The sequence below is a fragment of the Lissotriton helveticus genome, chromosome 7 (genome assembly GCF_964261635.1).
Source record: "Lissotriton helveticus chromosome 7, aLisHel1.1, whole genome shotgun sequence".
Classification (NCBI taxonomy): domain Eukaryota; kingdom Metazoa; phylum Chordata; class Amphibia; order Caudata; family Salamandridae; genus Lissotriton; species Lissotriton helveticus.
Window position 1 is genome coordinate 1,440,862,068 of NC_136068.1, and position 17,375 is coordinate 1,440,879,442.

A 17,375-nucleotide genomic window follows, 5' to 3' on the forward strand; every position below is an offset into this window, starting at 1 on the left:
AATACGATGTCTGTTTGTTCCAAGAAACATGGAGCATGGCCCCTCTGTACAAATCAGGGTACACTACCTATTTCGTCCCAGCCCTAAGTTCAGGGACAGGGCGCCCATCAGGGGGCTTACACATATGGATCAACATCTCCCTGAATTGGTCCATCACCACACACAATTTTCTCTCACAGGACTTGCTGCATTTGACGATTAAAGGGCCACATAATTTTTCAAATGTGGAACTGTTTAATGTATATGCGAGAGGGTCTCCTGGGGCCCAAACATCATCTACCCTGTTAATGTTGGAGCAGGAACTATCATACCTGTCGCCCCTTTCCAATATTATTGTGGCAGGAGATCTTAACTACACGTACGAGCCATTGGGCAGGGAAGATCTCCTGGGCACGAATGAGGAAGATAATAAATGGGCTATCCCTTCTCTCAACATAGTCCCCATCAAGAAATGGTCACAAAGGGCCATCCAGATTAATGCCCTAACCTTCTAATACAATTTAAGAGCACTAAATGGTAGAACTCGCTCTGACCCGTGCGGGGCCTTTACCTTCAATAGTATTGGTTCGCCGTCTAGGATTGACTACATCCTGTTAGATGTCCGTCTATGGGCGGATTTAGTTGACATGGAAGTGAGACACACTCTGGACAGTGACCACAATTCCTTATGCATGCAGATTAACAACAAATGGGCACCAATCACTAATAATTCAGTTGATGGATTTAGATTGACGATAAAAGAGATTGTGCCTTCTTACTGCAACCGACGCCTTAAATGGCATAAGGTTTTGCACCAAGATGACAAATTGCTTAGCATAAGAGAGCTTATTGATGAGAAGACAGGGGTACTTGAAGGAATTAAGGAGGTCCCTGAGGAGGTCCCTGCTTTCCCTTTCTCTAATTTTTACCAAGATTTGTTAGAAAGGCTGGGCACGTTTTTCACCATCAGGGAAAGCAGTGCAGCGAGAGGTTGCCCACCAAGGCCCACAAATCCCTGGTATTTGGTTACATGTAGGGAAAAGAGGTAGGTGTTATCTGTAGCCCTAAGGGAGAAAGACCTGGTCGATATAAGAGTGGCCAGAAAAGAGTATGTTAAGGAGCAAGATACAGCAAAGCGCAATTGGGACGAGTCCCATTGGCAGGACCTCAAATCCGCCGTATATCAGAAAGACTCTTCCCTGTTCTGGGAATTGATTAACAAAGGATCCCGAGGAGGATCGGACCCAATCCCCAATCATATTACAGGGCAACAGTGGCATCGGGGGCTTTTACAGCATTAGAACCCTTCGAGATTCAGGTGGTAGTAAGGTCAATAGAGAGTATAGCTCCGGGAAAGGCGGCGGGTCCAGATGGCCCACCCGGTGACCTTCTCCTGCCCCTGAATCATGGAGGGGAGCCGAAGTGGTACCAATATATAAAAAGGGGGATAGGGAGGACCCTGCGAACTACAGGCCGATCAGTCTGATTGACATGATTCAGAAGGAGGTTGGCAGGGTCCTCCTATTGAGGTTAAGGGCATGGATGGAGGATGGAAATTTCCTCTCGCATTTTCAGGCTGGCTTCAGGCAGCGGGTGGGTACGATGGACCAAGTGTTCAGGTTTTGTATGATCTATTGGAAAATCGTGGTCATAGGGAAAGGCAGCTTATATCTGGCCTTTATCGACCTGAAAACAGCTTTTGACTTGGTCCTTCGAGAAAAGCTATGGCAGGTCCTGTGCGACTTGGGTATTCCCCCCTTGATCCTTGGTTTTATTAAACAATTGCATGGGGGTAACTATGCCAGGATCAGGTGGGGCGGACAGGGTCAGCTAACTGAAAGGATTATTATTATTATTATTATTATTAAATGAAATTTGTAGAGCGCGCTAACACCATGGGTTTCTTGGCGCTAAGGGACATCGAATTCTTAGAGCTGAGGGTCGGTGCAGGTTAGCAAGGTGGGGGAAAAAGAAAAGTTTTAAGCAACTTCCTAAAATGAAGAAGGGAGCTGCTTGATTTGATGTTCAAGGGGAGGGAATTCCAGAATTTCGGAGCCAGAGAGGCAAACCTTCGACCACCAAATTTGTTGGTTCTGATTTTGGGTGTTATAAGTGATTTGAGGTGGGTAGAGCGAAGGTTGCAGTTTGGACGGTAGGGAGTGATAAGGGAGGTCAGAAAGGCAGGGCTGGGGCAATTGAGGACTTTGTACGTGAGGCAGCCCAACTTGAAGGCCACCCTTTGCTCTATTGGTAGCCAGTGAAGTTTGTACATCATGGGTTTAGCCGACTGATACTTTGGAGATTTAAAGATGATCCGGGCTGCCTGGTTTTGGACCACCTGAAGACGGTGGAGAAGAGTTTTTGGAAGTCCATGATAAATGCAGTTGGAAAAATCCAGGCGGGAAAGCACAAGGGAAATGATAACCTGAGTCAAGGCAGGTGTGGGAAGCAAGTGGCTGACCTTCCGGATTTTTTCTGAGCTGGAAGGAGCAGGATGAGATTACGGAGCCGATATGAGGTCGGAGGGAGAGATCGGCATCAATTATTACGCCAAGGCTTTTTACGGAGGTGGAAGGGGTCGGCGGGGGACCCAGTTCGGGAGGCCAGAACTGGGTACCCCAGGAAGAGAGGCTCGAGCCCGGGAGAAGGAGCTCAGTCTTCCCGGGGTTTAGCTTCAGTTGGTTGGAATTCATCCAATCTTGGATATGAAGCATAGCAGAGTGAAAGTTATCTATTGCATTGGGGGTGTTGAGTGGAAAGATGACCTGCAAATCGTCGGCATAGTTAAAGACTGTGATGTCCCAGTTACGGAGTGAATGAAGTAGGGGCCGGAGGTAGAGGTTGAACAGGAGAGGTGATAGGGAGGAGCCCTGGGGGACTCCGCAGGTTGTGGGGGTCTTGGGTGCTGTATATGGGCCCAGGCGGACGGCTTGGGATCTGTCAGATAGAAAAGACCGGATCCAGTTGAGAGCAGAGTCCTGGATACCAGCCTGTTCGACACGGTTGAGCAAGATGTTGTGGTCAACTGTGTCGAACGCCGCCAAGAGGTCCAGGAGGACGAGAGCCTGGGGGGATCCTGAGTCGGCATTTCTCCTCAGCATGTCGAGGACAGCTAGGATGACGGCTTCAGTAGAGAATGAAGGGCCTGAAGCCGGCCTGGTTGGGCTCCAAATAGCAGGAGGACTCAATGAAATTGGAGAGGCATCTGGTGACATGTGCTTCGAGGAGTTTTGAAAGGTAAGGCAGAAGCGAAATGGGGCGGTAGTTGGAGAGTTCCGCTGGGTCCACACCAGGTTTTTTTTGTAGCGGGACAAGAATGGCTTCTTGGAAGGATCTGGGGACAGTACCTGTGCTAAGTGAGCTGTTCAAGAGAGGTAAAATACATTCAGGTAAGGAGTGACATACTCTTCGCAGGACTGAAGGTGGGCAGTCGTCGTTCGGGGAACCTGATGTTATCCGGGATGCAAGCTGTACTAGGGAGATAGGGTTGATGGGGGGGAATTCAGTGAAAGCAGAAGATTTATTAGAGTGAGTTTCCGGGGTGGTGATCTGAGGGACGATGGAGATCGATGCCTTAATTTTTTTGATTTTTTCGACGAAAAAAAGGTTGAGGGCGTCACAAGTTTCTTGGGTGGGAGTCTGGCCTGGAAGGGTTCTCTCGTCAGATGTCAGTTCATTCATGATTTTAAAAATTTCTTTAGATTTGTTGTCCGAGGAGGAGATTCTGTCCGAAAAGTGAGTAGATTTGGCAGAGACTATAGCAGTTTTATAGTCTCTGCGAGCTGAGATGTATTGTGATCTAGCTAATTCGGAGTAATTACGTCTCCATACTAACCCTGGGCGTAGTGGGCGTAGTGGGGCTCCGCGGAGCTACGCGGAGTGGGCGAGAAGCTATGCCCACTCCCGCACTCCGCGTAGCCCCACTACGCACCTCCCTCCCGCTCTCCTCTACATACATTATTTAAGCAAACCAACCTTAATAAAACAATTTTAAAGCACTTAACGTGTCCGGGGCTCGTCTGGGGCTCCCTCTTGGAATCGCGTCGTCATGGATACCAATGCGCATGCGCGGGCGGCCGCGCATGTGCATTTCTCCCGAGAAAGGCGCGGGCGGCCGCGCATGCGCATTGGTATCTAGGAAGGGACGCTATTCCAAGAGGGAGCCCCGGACGAGCCCCGGACACGGTAAGTGCTTTAAAATAGTTTTATTAAGGGTAGTTTGCTTAAATAATGTATGTAGGGGAGGGCGGGAGGGAGGCGGGTGGCGGCTGACTCGGCTACGCACACGGAGTGGGCGTAGTGTTGCCGGCTACGCTGTCTATGCAAAATGCGTAGGAGGCAACACTACGCCTACTCCGTGGGCGTAGCCGATTCGGACACCCAGGCTTACTCCATACCCTTTCTGATTGACGTACCTTCAGTTTCAGTTTTTTTAGGTCGTCCGAAAACCATCTGTGGGAGTTTTGATGTCTAGTAGGGGGGAATTTAATAAGGGGGCGAATTTGTCAGTGGCTGACTGCAGCCAGGCGGAAATGTCATTGTCTAGTTTATCCACGTTAGTGCCTGGGACAGGGACAGAGCGGGTGTCTGACAGGTTTGCGAGGAATCCTTCAGCGTCGTAAGCGTTCCATTTACGAGATAGACCTCCGGCCATCAGAGGGATGGGGGAGTTGCCACTGATCGTAAGAGTGGTGTCTATTAAATGATGGTCTGACCAGATGGAGAAGTGTGGCTCAGTGGTTAGAGGCGGCAGACCCGGAAGCTGAAATCGGCCGTGGACCAGGGTTCGATTCCCCGCCTCGGCGGGTCTCGGGCTCTAAAATTTCACGGACTCGATAATTCTCGCTCCGGTGCCTACTCGACTCACGGGGTCACACTCTGCGACTCTGGGCAATAGCTTGCTTAATCTCCACTACAGCCCCTCGCGGCGGGATGCCTGGCTTTCACCTTGTGGATACCCTGCCGGGGTATCTCACAGGGGAATACCAGGACGGGTTCCCTAAGCAAGCGCTTAGATACCGTGTCGGTGATTTGCGCTATATAAATACATGTACATTTACATTTACATTTACATGCATGGTGAGACGGAAGGGGGGAAAGAATTAGGTTTTGGGTCCATATTTGGTCTAAGATGTGGCCCTTAATATGTGTGGGCAAGGTAATTTGTTGGGACAGGTTGAGACTGGTGAGGGCCTCAAAGGCCTCCGAGGCGTGAGGCCCGGCATTGATGTCGTTAAACCAGTAATTTAGGTCGCCGAAAAGGGCAAATCTAGGGTGGGAGGTGAGGAGGTTGATCAACTGATCAGACAGAATGGCCGCGAATGTTGGCATCGGCTGAGGGGGGCGGTAAAGAAGGAGGAAGGTTAAGGCCCCGCTATCCGTGTATAAGCTGAAGATAAGATTGTCAGCTCCCAGGAGGGGGATGGATGAAGTGGAGGTGGAGTTCAGATGTTTGGAGATAATGGCTGCTACCCCACCCCCGGGGCGGTTTCCTGGCTGATCGGCACGGAGGATGTAATAATCTGGGGGGAGGGCTGCTAGAATGTCAGGGAGTGAGTCCACAGTCAGCCAGGTTTCAGTGATCAGGAGGACGTTGGGTTTTTCGTTAGAGAGGAGGATGAAAATATCGGCGTGATGTTTTACTAAGGATCGGGTGTTTAGATAGAGAACTCTAATGGAGGTGTTGCTCTGAGTAGGCTGACTAGGAGATTCAATTGAGTTGGAGAGGTGCCGATCTGGTTGGGCGATGCCAGACGTAAGGATGCGACTGATAGTGGAGGGGGAGGGTGTGACATTGGAAGACTGTAGTTCCCTCAAGGAGGAGGCCGAGTATGTGATAAGATGGCCAGCCTGGCTGGCCCCTGGGCCCGGGCTGGCGCGGACGGGCGCAGACGGGCTTGCCTTAGGCGCGCCTTCGGCACGCTGGCGGCGCGCCCGCTGCGCTTCCTAAAATGGCACATTTTTATGGGAGCCGGAAGACGGCAAGAGGGGGCGTGGCCTAAAAAGGGGCGTGCCCAGCGATCTCGCCAGTGATGGCGGCGGGGTGTTTGCCTTTTCCCCAGGGTCCTGTGACAGCGCTAAGTCCGCTGAAGACAGGAGAGTGTGGCCCCACAAGGAGCAGATAGTGCAACAAGTAAGAAATAAAACAGTTTTAAAATAAATGCAAAGTTCGCCTACTCCCGGCTTTCCACCTCAGGAGGAATTGATGTCTCTGCCGCGCTCGTGGTCAGCGTGGTTTAAGTAATGAGGGCGGGGGCGTGGCCTAAAAAGGGGCGTGTCCAGCTATCTCGCCTGTGATGGCGGCGGGGTGTTTGCCTTTTCCCCAGGGTCCTGTGACAGCGCTAAGTCCGCTGAAGACAGGAGAGTGTGGCCCCACAAGGAGCAGATAGTGCAACAAGTAAGAAATAAAACAGTTTTAAAATAAATGCAAAGTTCGCCTACTCCCGGCTTTCCGCCTCAGGAGGAATTGATGTCTCTGCCTCGCTCGTGGTCAGCGTGGTTTAAGTAATGAGGGCGGGGGCGGGGCCTAAAAAGGGGCGTGTCCAGCGATCTCGCCGGTGATGGCGGCGGGGTGTTTGCCTTTTCCCCAGGGTCCTGTGACAGCGCTAAGTCCGCTGAAGGCAGGAGAGTGTGGCCCCACAAGGAGCAGATAGTGCTACAAGTAAGAAATAAAACAGTTTTAAAATAAATGCAAAGTTCGCCTACTCCCGGCTTTCCGCCTCAGGAGGAATTGATGTTAATAGGAAGGATAGAAGTGAATAGGGTTGCGTTTTAGCCCCGACGCTGTTTTCTCTCTTTGTGAATGGGGTGGTCGACCATTTAAGAGAGGATCCATCTGATGCCCCTACTCTGGCTGGAGAGAAAACTCCCACACTCCTCTATGCTGACGATACCCTCCTGACATCAAAGAACCCAAGCGGCCTCCAAAAACAACTAGTTAGATTTAGCCAGTTCTGAGACGCGCAGGGATTATCCATCAATACGACCAAAACTAAGTTAATGACCATATCCCTGTCGAAGCGGTTTCGAAATAATATTTCTCTGAATGGTACCCCACTAGAATTGGTCGAAGCTTTCGACTATTTGGGTATCCGGTTTACTAATTCAATGAAGTGGACTTCGCATATGGCTAAGATGCTCCTAAACCATAAGCGGGTGTTTGAGAGAACAACGCCTCTCGTTAAGTAAACCTGTTGCCCCGGCTCTTGTGGTGTAAGACGGGAAAGCGCTATCCTCGGCCCTATATGGGTCAGAATTATGGGGATTTGAGAATTCTGCCGACCTTGTAAGGTCAGAGAACACGTTTTTCAGAGGCTTGGTCTCACTTCCTCCCTCCACCCCATTGAAACCTCTTTACCATGATTTAGGTAAACGCTCCATCAAGGATAACGTTCGCCTTTGCCCTTTATTATTCTGGGCACTGGTAAGAACGACCCCCGAACTGGCTAACTATGCTGCTGCTCTCAATGAACTCATTGAAATGGATTCATGTCACAAGATTAAATGGATTTCCAACCTCACGCGGTTGGTAACGGATATAGGTTATGTGGAAGCATGGGATAGCCAGACCCCGCCTTCGAAACAAGACCTAAAAAAAGCATATTGGGAATGGGTTGAGTTGGAGCTGATGAAGAGTCCGATTAAGGGTGTCCTCACCGAGCGGTTTCTGGAACATGAGCAGGCTCGGAAATTGGAACCCTATTTAGACTTCATTCAGACACCCAGGGACAGGTCATTATACATGAAACTGAGAATTGGAACCCTCCCACTCAGTGATTTAATTGCAGGCTGGACGAGGCGAGATCCAACAGCCACAGTAGTCTCATGTCCAGGATGTACAGCCACAACAGAGTCTATTGCACATTTCCTTTTTGCATGCCCAGCTTATAGATATGCAAGAAGCAAATGGCTAATACCTATTTGCTTAAACTTGGGCTCAAGGAATTATCAGGTAGTTTTACGAATTTTAAGAACTGATGCTACCTTTCCTACTGTGGTGTGTGGGGTTGCAAAATATTTGGGAAGTGCATGGCTAACACGGTTGAAGCTTTTAGCCAGAAAAGCATGATGAAGCCTCTGTATAGACCTATTCTATGAAGCATTGTCTTTCTCTGTCTTTTCTTCTTCTTTTAGCCTATTTATACAAATTTTTTATTGTTCCTTTTATCATATAAATATTTTTAGCTTTATTGTTGTTGAACTTCATACTACAGAATGTACGGTTTAATGTTTTTTTTTTAATTGTGAAATCGGAATGTATACACTTTTATGATATTTTTTATATTGAATAAAGTATTACAACAACAACTTTAGATAGAGGTGGTGATCAGGTGGTGCTGAGTGATACTGAGGTGGTGGTGAGTGATGCTGAGGTGGTGCTGAGTGATGCTTTGGTGGTGCTCAGGTGGTGCTGTGCTAGTGCTTAGGTGGTGGTGAGTGATGTTGAGTTGGTGCTGTGCTGATGCTGAGTTGGTGATGTGCTAGTGTTGGCGCACTGATGAGGAGGTGGTGCTGTACGGATGCTCAGGTGGAGCTGAGTGATGCTGAGGTGGTGCTGTGCTGATGCTCAGGTGGTGCCGAGTGGTGCTTTGGTGTTGCTGAAGTGGTGAAGGAACTCTAGATAGAGGTGGTGCTCAGGTGGTGCTGAGTGATACTGAGGTGGTGGTGAGTAATGCTGAGGTGGTGCTGAGTGGTGCTTTGGTGGTGTACAGGTGGTGCTGTGCTAGTGCTTAGGTGGTGGTGAGTGATGATGAGTTGGTTCCTGTGCTGATGCTGAGTTGGTGCTGCACCTATGTTGGTGCACTGATGAGGAGGTGGTGCTGTACTGATGCTCGGGTGGGGCTGTGTGATGTGGAGATGGTGCTGTGCTGATGCTCGGGTGATTCTGAGTGATACTGAAGGGGTTCTTAGTGATGTTAAGTGATGCTGTGGTGGGGCTGAGTGATGTTGTGGTGTTGCTGAGTAATGTTGAGGGGTGGTGCTGCGCTGGTGCTCAGATGGTGCTGAGCTGGTGTTCAGGTGGTACTGAGTTGGTGTTGCTGCTGAGGTTGGACACCACTGTTGGCTGTGCACTGATGCAGAGGTGGTGCTGTGCTGATGTTGATGTGGTGCTACACTGGTGCTGTGCTGATGGTGATGTGGTACTGAGTGATGCTGTGGTGGTGCTGAGTAATGCTGTACTGGTGCTGCGCTGATGCAGAGGCAGTGATGCTGCACTGATGCTGAGGTAGTGCTGAGATGGTGCTGCACTAATGCTGAAGTGACCCTACTTTGGTGCTCAGTTGGTTTTGAGGAGGTACTGCACTGGTGTTGTGGTGAGGCTGCGATGGTGCTGAGTTGGTACTGTGCTGGTGGTGGTGCACTGATCCGGAGGAGGTGCTGTGGTGATACTTAGGTGGTGTTGAGGAGATGCTGGTGCTGAGGTAGTGATGAGTAATGCTGTCCTGGTGCTGCACTGATGCTGAGGTGGAGATGCTGCACTGACACTGAGGTGAAAGGATGCTGAGGATGTGCAAGGTGGTCCTGGAGATTAAAACAGTTTGGAGTTTATCGTGGTCTGTTGCCACAATATTACTAATTTACAAATATGCACTTGAGGCTTGTGCACAAAAGATATAAGATTATTTGAGCTCATTTACAGAGTATGTTAAACCATGACCATGTGAGAAGCTTTGGAAACCTGTGCAGGGGGCATGTAGTAAGATAGTGGGTGGAACCGGGGGCATGTGAAGAGATCGAAAGGGAGCATGGGGTGTGTGCAGTGGGAGGAGGCCAGGAGAGAGACTTCGAGAAGAATGGAGCACATGGAAAGGCTGTGCATGTGAGAGGAGATATGATCACTCAGACAGACCATGTCACATGGGAGCTTATGTACAGTGTTAGGACTAGAGCCTGCAATGTCATTACAGCTTTTAGCCTCCGGACCGCAAACACCATCTTATTTTGTTGCTACTAGGGCCCAGGCGCAACGAAGCAAATGTGTACATAGAGTACTGTGTCTACGCTCTATTACTCTTATTTGTGTTCTCCTAACCTAGATAGATCTGTGACACCACTAATTGCTAATGACGCTGTGTAATGAAATAAACCTCGTTTATAGGAAATAAACAGTTTATCATCACGAAACTTGAGAAGCGTGGCTCAGTGGTTAGAGGCGGCAGACCCGGAAGCTGAGATCAGCCGTGGACCAGGGTTCGATTCCCCGCCTCGGCGGGTCTTGGTCTCAAAAATTCCACGGACTCGACAATTCTCGCTCCGGTGCCTACTCGACTCACGGGGTCACACTCTGCGACTCTGGGCAATAGCTTGCTTAATCTCCACTACGGCCCCTTGCGGCGGGATGCCTGGCTTTCACCTTGTGAATACCCTGCCGGGGTATCTCACAGGGGAATACCAGGACGGGTTCCCTAAGCAAGCGCCTTGAGACCCCTGGGTGGTTCGTGCGCTATATAAATCGAAATACATTTACATTTACTTCATTTGAGTGCTTTTTTGCAGCATTAATGTGGCAAGCACATAGACGTGTGTGAGGGATGTGTGCGTACAGTGGGAGCTACAGGGATGGGGGATGTTAATTTGTGAATGACAGGAACTTCCAGAATTAAACAAGATGGGGAAGAGGTCTGGGTTTCCACTCTAACCACTGACAATAATCCACTGTATATGTACACATAAAATGTACCACTAAAAAACGATTTTAGAGTGTGTGTGTAAGCATGGGGAAGAGTAGGGAGGGGGTTCTGCTGCCTGTCTCTGTGCATGTACCCTCGTGCCAGATCCCCACATCCTGTGTGCATGCAAACAGGGGTGGGCACGCAGAGGGACAATAGCGTTGGGAGACTATGTATATGTATACATGAAAGGTGCCAAGAATTCCTGACTGCAGCAAGGGAGAGGGTGCAAGAGGGCTTCGATGCCAGTCTGCGTACATAAATCAAAGGAGGGTGCTACCGCACTTGTATCCCACAAACTTATGTGCATGCACTTGGGATGGTCAGGGCTTTAAGTGGGATGAAAAAACTGGAGGTTTCTAAAAAGGGTGTGACAAGCCTGTGTGCTGTATATAAATATCTCTTGTGTTTGTTTTAATAGTCTCTAAGAGAGTTTATTAAATACAAACATGATGTTTGTGGCACACTGCACCGAGTAAACATCGTCGCAAATGCAAGGACCCAGATGGCAAAAGGGGGTTCCAGGGGAAGCTTTCCAAGATATGTATTGCTTTAAACCCTGGTATTTCCTTAACATCTTGTGTAAGTACTTAAATAGCATCCATGCGTTAGTGTGCTGTGTGTTTTGAAGGTAAGCCTACATTTTAGTGTTGAGCGTGCGTTGGGGCGCATGCCACATTACAAGCTCACCTGCCCTCCTTTGAGCAACGGCAGTGGCAATGAATATGACAAACAATGAATGCCCACGGACGCGTTTGTCCTCCACCATACCACATAAATTAATACATGACATAATTTAAACTTAAAGAATCCTTGCTCATGCATTTTGTAACTTGTTTTTTTAATGTAAATTTGGTGCAGTTTAAAATTCACCTTAGCACGGCTCTCGCTTTAGCATGGAGGCTAAACAACTACCGTGTTTGTTTACTTACTTTTTTAACCCCAGACGTAATTGCCCCCAGCACCAACATAGATATATGCTTCCATCTAAGAATCCTGCCCCTGAAGCTCAAAAAGTGATCCAGGCATTGTGGCGCTATAGAGTGACATTAAATAGCCATATCTTGTTCCTGTGCACTGGACTTGATGAAGGTTTTTGGATGTTCATATATGTTTCATATAAAAAAAGCTACAAAGAGTGCTTAACCTTTTTTCCGGGGTCACACAATAACCACACCTTCAATGCCCGCGGAAGTGTCAAAAAGAGTGGTGGGGGCAAGACAGTCACAATTTCTTATGAATTATCTATATATTTTTGGATGCTTTTAGGCTTCCTTTGGGTGTAGGCCCGTTGGCCAGAGACCATTTTTACCAAATCATTGTAAAAAAATTAATTCCCTTATTTGGTGTAAACTGTTTGTCAAATCCTTCTATTTTTTCAGCAATGAGTGTGATTTTAGAGGGGCCGCGGTGCGAACAGCGTGGGGATGGGAGGGGTAATATTAATTCCATAGCTACTCTGGCAGGCTTACCTCGTAGGTGACACATAAGCAGACCCGTAAGTGCACCTACCTTTATTTCACTCAATTGTATGCACAACGCTCTAAAGGGGCTGAAAGGCGACATTTTAAATAGAAAACCAGGGAATCAAAGGAAACGCAGGTCTCCATCATCTGCCCCCCGCCCAGCTCCTGCAAAGTGATGCTCTGCCGCCTTCGACCAGTACAGAATCTTAATAAACATGGCAAACTATCGATATATGTGCCCAAACAACCTTCCTTCGGAACACGAGAGCTGGCATGGTTGCTGTTTAGTCAGTAAACACGAAGCCTGCACTGCTGTGTTTTTAGGTCTCGGCAGCGAGACCTATTGTTGTTAAAATGCCTCCCAAGGGAGACAGAGAGGTGCACGAGCAGCTTAGGGTATGTGGTTGCGCTCTGTGCGCATGCGCACACACACACAGCGTTACTGAAGGCCGAAGGCACTCACAAACGCGCATACACACAGCATACGCACACAGGCGCACACACACACACGCACCGCTGCCGCACCCCCCCAGGCACACGCGCGCACACACACACAGGCTGCCGCCTCCCCCCACAATTAAGCCCCACTTACCACATCAGCGGCCTCAGCCGCCACTCCTGACGTCTGCTGCCACCGTGGGGGCTTCTCGCAAAAGAATGCAAAACTGGATGAGATCCCTAGACTCTGGGAGCACCCTGCAGATCCGAAGCGTCTGCCATCCATGAGGTCGCTGTAACTGCGGCCTGCATCGGGCCTGCCGGTCCACACCGCAGGGGCTCCTCATCCTCTCAGGCAGGGGCTGCGCACTGCTGTGCACGTGTGCATGCCCCTGGCGACGTGCGCGCCCCTGGCGACCCTCACGCCCGACCCCAGGTCTGCGAGGCAGAAGGTGAGTGAGAGTGCAGAGTGTGCAGAGTGCAGAGTGTGAAGTAGTGAGTGCAGAGTGTGAGTGCAGAGTTGTGAGTGCAGAGTTGTGAGTGCAGAGTGAGTGTGCCGAGTGAGTGTGCAGAGTGCAGAGTAGTGAGTGCAGAGTAGTGAGTGCAGAGTGCAGAGTAGTGAGTGCAGAGTAGTGAGTGCAGAGTAGTGAGTGCAGAGTAGTGAGTGCAGAGTGTGAGTGCAGAGTGTGAGTGCAGAGTGGGAGTGCAGAGTGTGAGTGCAGAGTAGTGAGTGCAGAGTAGTGAGTGCAGAGTAGTGAGTGCAGAGTGCAGAGTAGTGAGTGCAGAGTGCAGAGTAGTGAATGCAGAGTAGTGAGTGCAGAGTAGTGAGTGCAGAGTTGTGAGTGCAGAGTTGTGAGTGCAGAGTTATGAAGGCAGAGTAGTGAGTGCAGAGTAGTGAGTGCAGAGTGCAGAGTTATGAGTGCAGAGTAATGAGTACAGAGTTGTGAATGCAGAGTAGTGAGTGCAGAGTAGTGAGTGCAGAGTTGTGAGTGCAGAGTGCAGAGTAGTGAGTGCAGAGTGCTGAGTGCAGAGTAGTGAGTGCAGAGTAGTGAGTGCAGACTAGTGAGTGCAGAGTAGTGAGTGCAGAGTAGTGAGTGCAGAGTAGTGAGTGCAGAGTGCAGAGTTGAGTGCAGTTATGAGTGCAGAGTTGTGAGTGCAGAGTAGTGAGTGCAGAGTATTGAGTGCAGAGTAGTGAGTGCAGAGTAGTGAGTGCAGAGTAGTGAGTGCAGAGTAGTGAGTGCAGAGTAGTGAGTGCAGAGTGCAGAGTAGTGAGTGCAAAGTAGTGAGTGCAGAGTAGTGAGTGCAGAGTTGTGAGTGCAGAGTGTGACTGCAGAGTAGTGAGTGCAGAGTAGTGAGTGCAGAGTGCAGAGTAGTGAGTGCAGAGTAGTGAGTGCAGAGTAGTGAGTGCAGAGTAGTGAGTGCAGAGTGCAGAGTAGTGAGTGCAGAGTAGTGAGTGCAGAGTAGTGAGTGCCAGGTAGTGAGTGCAGAGTAGTGAGTGCAAAGTTGTGAGTTCAGAGTGTGACTGCAGAGTAGTGAGTGCAGACTTATGAGTGCAGAGTGCAGAGTAGTGAGTGCAGAGGAGTGAGTGCAGAGTGCAGAGTAGTGAGTGCAGAGTAGTGAGTGCAGAGTAGTGAGTGCAGAGTAGTGAGTGCAAAGTAGTGAGTGCAGAGTAGTGAGTGCAGAGTTGTGAGTGCAGAGTGTGAGTGCAGAGTAGTGAGTGCAGAGTGCAGAGTAGTGAGTGCAGAGTAGTGAGTGCAGAGTAGTGAGTGCAGAGTGCAGAGTGCAGAGTGCAGAGTAGTGAGTGCAGAGTTGTGAGTGCAGAGTGCAGAGTAGTGAGTGCAGAGTGCAGAGTAGTGAGTGCAGAGTGCAGAGTAGTGAGTGCAGAGTAGTGAGTGCAGAGTGCAGAGTAGTGAGTGCAGAGTGCAGAGTAGTGAGTGCAGAGTAGTGAGTGCAGAGTAGTGAATGCAGAGTAGTGAGTGCTGAGTAGTGAGTGCAGAGTAGTGAGTACAGAGTGCAGAGTAGTGAGTGCAGAGTGCAGAGTAGTGAGTGCAGAGTAGTAAGTGCAGAGTGCAGAGTAGTGAGTGCAGAGTGCAGAGTAGTGAGTGCAGAGTGCAGAGTAGTGAGTGCAGAGTAGTGAGTGCAGAGTAGTGAATGCAGAGTAGTGAGTGCAGAGTAGTGAGTGCAGAGTAGTGAGTGCAGAGTGCAGAGTAGTGAGTGCAGAGTAGTGGGTGCAGAGTAGTGGGTGCAGAGTGCAGAGTAGTGAGTGCAGAGTAGTGGGTGCAGAGTGCAGAGTAGTGAGTGCAGAGTTGTCAGTGCAGAGTGCAGAGTAGTAATTGCAGAGTAGTGGGTGCAGAGTGCAGAGTAGTGAGTGCAGAGTAGTGGGTGCAGAGTGCAGAGTAGTGAGTGCAGAGTAGTGAGTGTAGAGTAGTGAGTGCAGAGTAGTGAGTGCAGAGTGCAGAGTAGTGAGTGCAGAGTAGTGAGTGCAGAGTAGTGGGTGCAGAGTGCAGAGTAGTGAGTGCAGAGTAGTGGGTGCAGAGTGCAGAGTAGTGAGTGCAGAGTAGTGGGTGCAGAGTAGTGAGTACAGAGTAGTGGGTGCAGAGTGCAGAGTAGTGAGTGCAGAGTTGTGAGTGCAGAGTGCAGAGTAGTGAGTGCAGAGTAGTGGGTGCAAAGTGCAGAGTAGTGAGTGCAGAGTAGTGGGTGCAGAGTAGTGAGTGCAGAGTAGTGAGTGCAGAGTAGTGAGTGCAGAGTAGTGAGTGCAGAGTGCAGAGTAGTGAGTGCAGAGTAGTGGGTGCAGAGTGCAGAGTAGTGAGTGCAGAGTAGTGGGTGCAGAGTGCAGAGTAGTGAGTGCAGAGTAGTGGGTGCAGAGTGCAGAGTAGTGAGTGCAGAGTAGTGGGTACAGAGTGCAGAGTAGTTAGTGCAGAGTAGTGGGTGCAGAGTAGTGGGTGCAGAGTAGTGGGTGCAGAGTAGTGAGTGCAGAGTAGTGAGTGCAGAGTAGTGAGTGCAGAGTAGTGAGTGCAGAGTGCAGAGTAGTGAGTGCAGAGTGCAGAGTAGTGAGTGCAGAGTGCAGAGTAGTGAGTGCAGAGTAGTGAGAGCAGAGTAGTGAGTGCAGAGTAGTGAGTGCAGAGTATTGAGTGCAGAGTATTGAGTGCAGAGTATTGAGTGCAGAGTAGTGAGTGCAGAGTGCAGAGTAGTGAGTGCAGCGTGCAGAGTAGTGAGTGCAGAGTGCAGAGTAGTGAGTGCAGAGTGCAGAGTAGTGAGTGCAGAGTAGTGAGTGCAGAGTAGTGAGTGCAGAGTAGTGAGTGCAGAGTAGTGAGTGCAGAGTAGCGAGTGCAGAGTAGCAAGTGCAGAGTAGCGAGTGCAGAGTAGTGAGTGCAGAGTGGTGAGTGTGCAGAGTAGTGAGTGTGCAGAGTAGTGAGTGTGCAGAGTAGTGAGTGCAGAGTTATGAGTGCAGAGTGCAGAGTTATGAGTGCAGAGTTATGAGTGCAGAGTGCAGAGTTATGAGTGCAGAGTGCAGAGTTATGAGTGCAGAGTGAAGAGTTATGAGTGCAGAGTGCAGAGTGCAGAGTGCAGAGTTATGAGTGCAGAGTGCAGAGTTATGAGTGCATAGTGCAGAGTTATGAGTGCAGAGTGCAGAGTGCAGAGTTATGAGTGCAGAGTTGTGAGTGCAGAGTTGTGAGTGCAGAGTTGTGAGTGCAGAGTAGTGAGTGCAGAGTAGTGAGTGCAGAGTAGTGAGTGCAGAGTAGTGAGTGCAGAGTAGTGAGTGCAGAGTGCAGAGTAGTGAGTGCAGAGTGCAGAGTAGTGAGTGCAGAGTGCAGAGTAGTGAGTGCAGAGTGCAGAGTAGTGAGCGCAGATTGCAGAGTAGTGAGTGCATAGTAGTGAGTGCAGAGTATTGAGTGCAGAGTAGTGAGTGCAGAGTAGTGAGTGCAGAGAAGTGAGTGCAGAGAAGTGAGTGCAGAGTAGTGAGTGCAAAGTAGTGAGTGCAGAGTAGTGAGTGCAGAGTAGTGAGTGCAGAGTAGTGAGTGCAGAGTGCAGAGTAGTGAGTGCAGAGTGCAGAGAAGTGAGTGCAGAGTAGTGAGTGCAGAGTAGTGAGTGCAGAGTAGTGAGTGCAGAGTGCAGAGTAGTGAGTGCAGAGTGCAGAGTTATGAGTGCAGAGTGCAGAGTAGTGAGTGCAGAGAGCAGAGTAGTGAGTGCAGAGTGCAGAGTAGTGAGTGCAGAGTGCAGAGTAGTGAGTGCAGAGTAGTGAGTGCAGAGTAGTGAGTGCAGAGTAGTGAGTGCAGAGTAGTAAGTGCAGAGTAGTGAGTGTGCAGAGTAGGGAGTGTGCAGAGTAGTGAGTGTGCAGAGTAGTGAGTGTGCAGAGTAGTGAGTGTGCAGAGTAGTGAGTGCGCAGGGTAGTGAGTGCGCAGAGTAGTGAGTGCAGAGTAGTGAGTGCAGAGTGCAGAGTTATGAGTGCATAGTGCAGAGTTATGAGTGCAGAGTGCAGAGTGCAGAGTGCAGAGTAGTGAGTGCAGAGTAGTGAGTGCAGAGTAGTGAGTGCAGAGTAGTGAGTGCAGAGTGCAGAGTAGTGAGTGCAGAGTGCAGAGTGCAGAGTAGTGAGTGCAGAGTGCAGAGTAGTGAGTGCAGAGTGCAGAGTAGTGAGTGCAGAGTAGTGAGTGCAGAGTAGTGAGTGCAGAGTAGTGAGTGCAGAGTGCAGAGTAGTGAGTGCAGAGTAGTGAGTGCAGAGTAGTGAATGCAAAGTAGTGAGTGCTGAGTAGTGAGTACAGAGTGCAGAGTAGTGAGTGCAGAGTGCAGAGTAGTGAGTGCAGAGTGCAGAGTAGTGAGTGCA

General features: G+C 49.7%; 1 protein-coding gene across 2 annotated transcripts in view; it reads right to left on the reverse strand.

Annotated features, from left to right (window-relative positions):
* LOC144770342 (histo-blood group ABO system transferase-like) overlaps positions 1-17,375 on the reverse strand; it is a 652,215-nt gene that overhangs the window by 460,246 nt on the left and 174,594 nt on the right. The gene's annotated exons all lie outside the window — the stretch shown is intronic.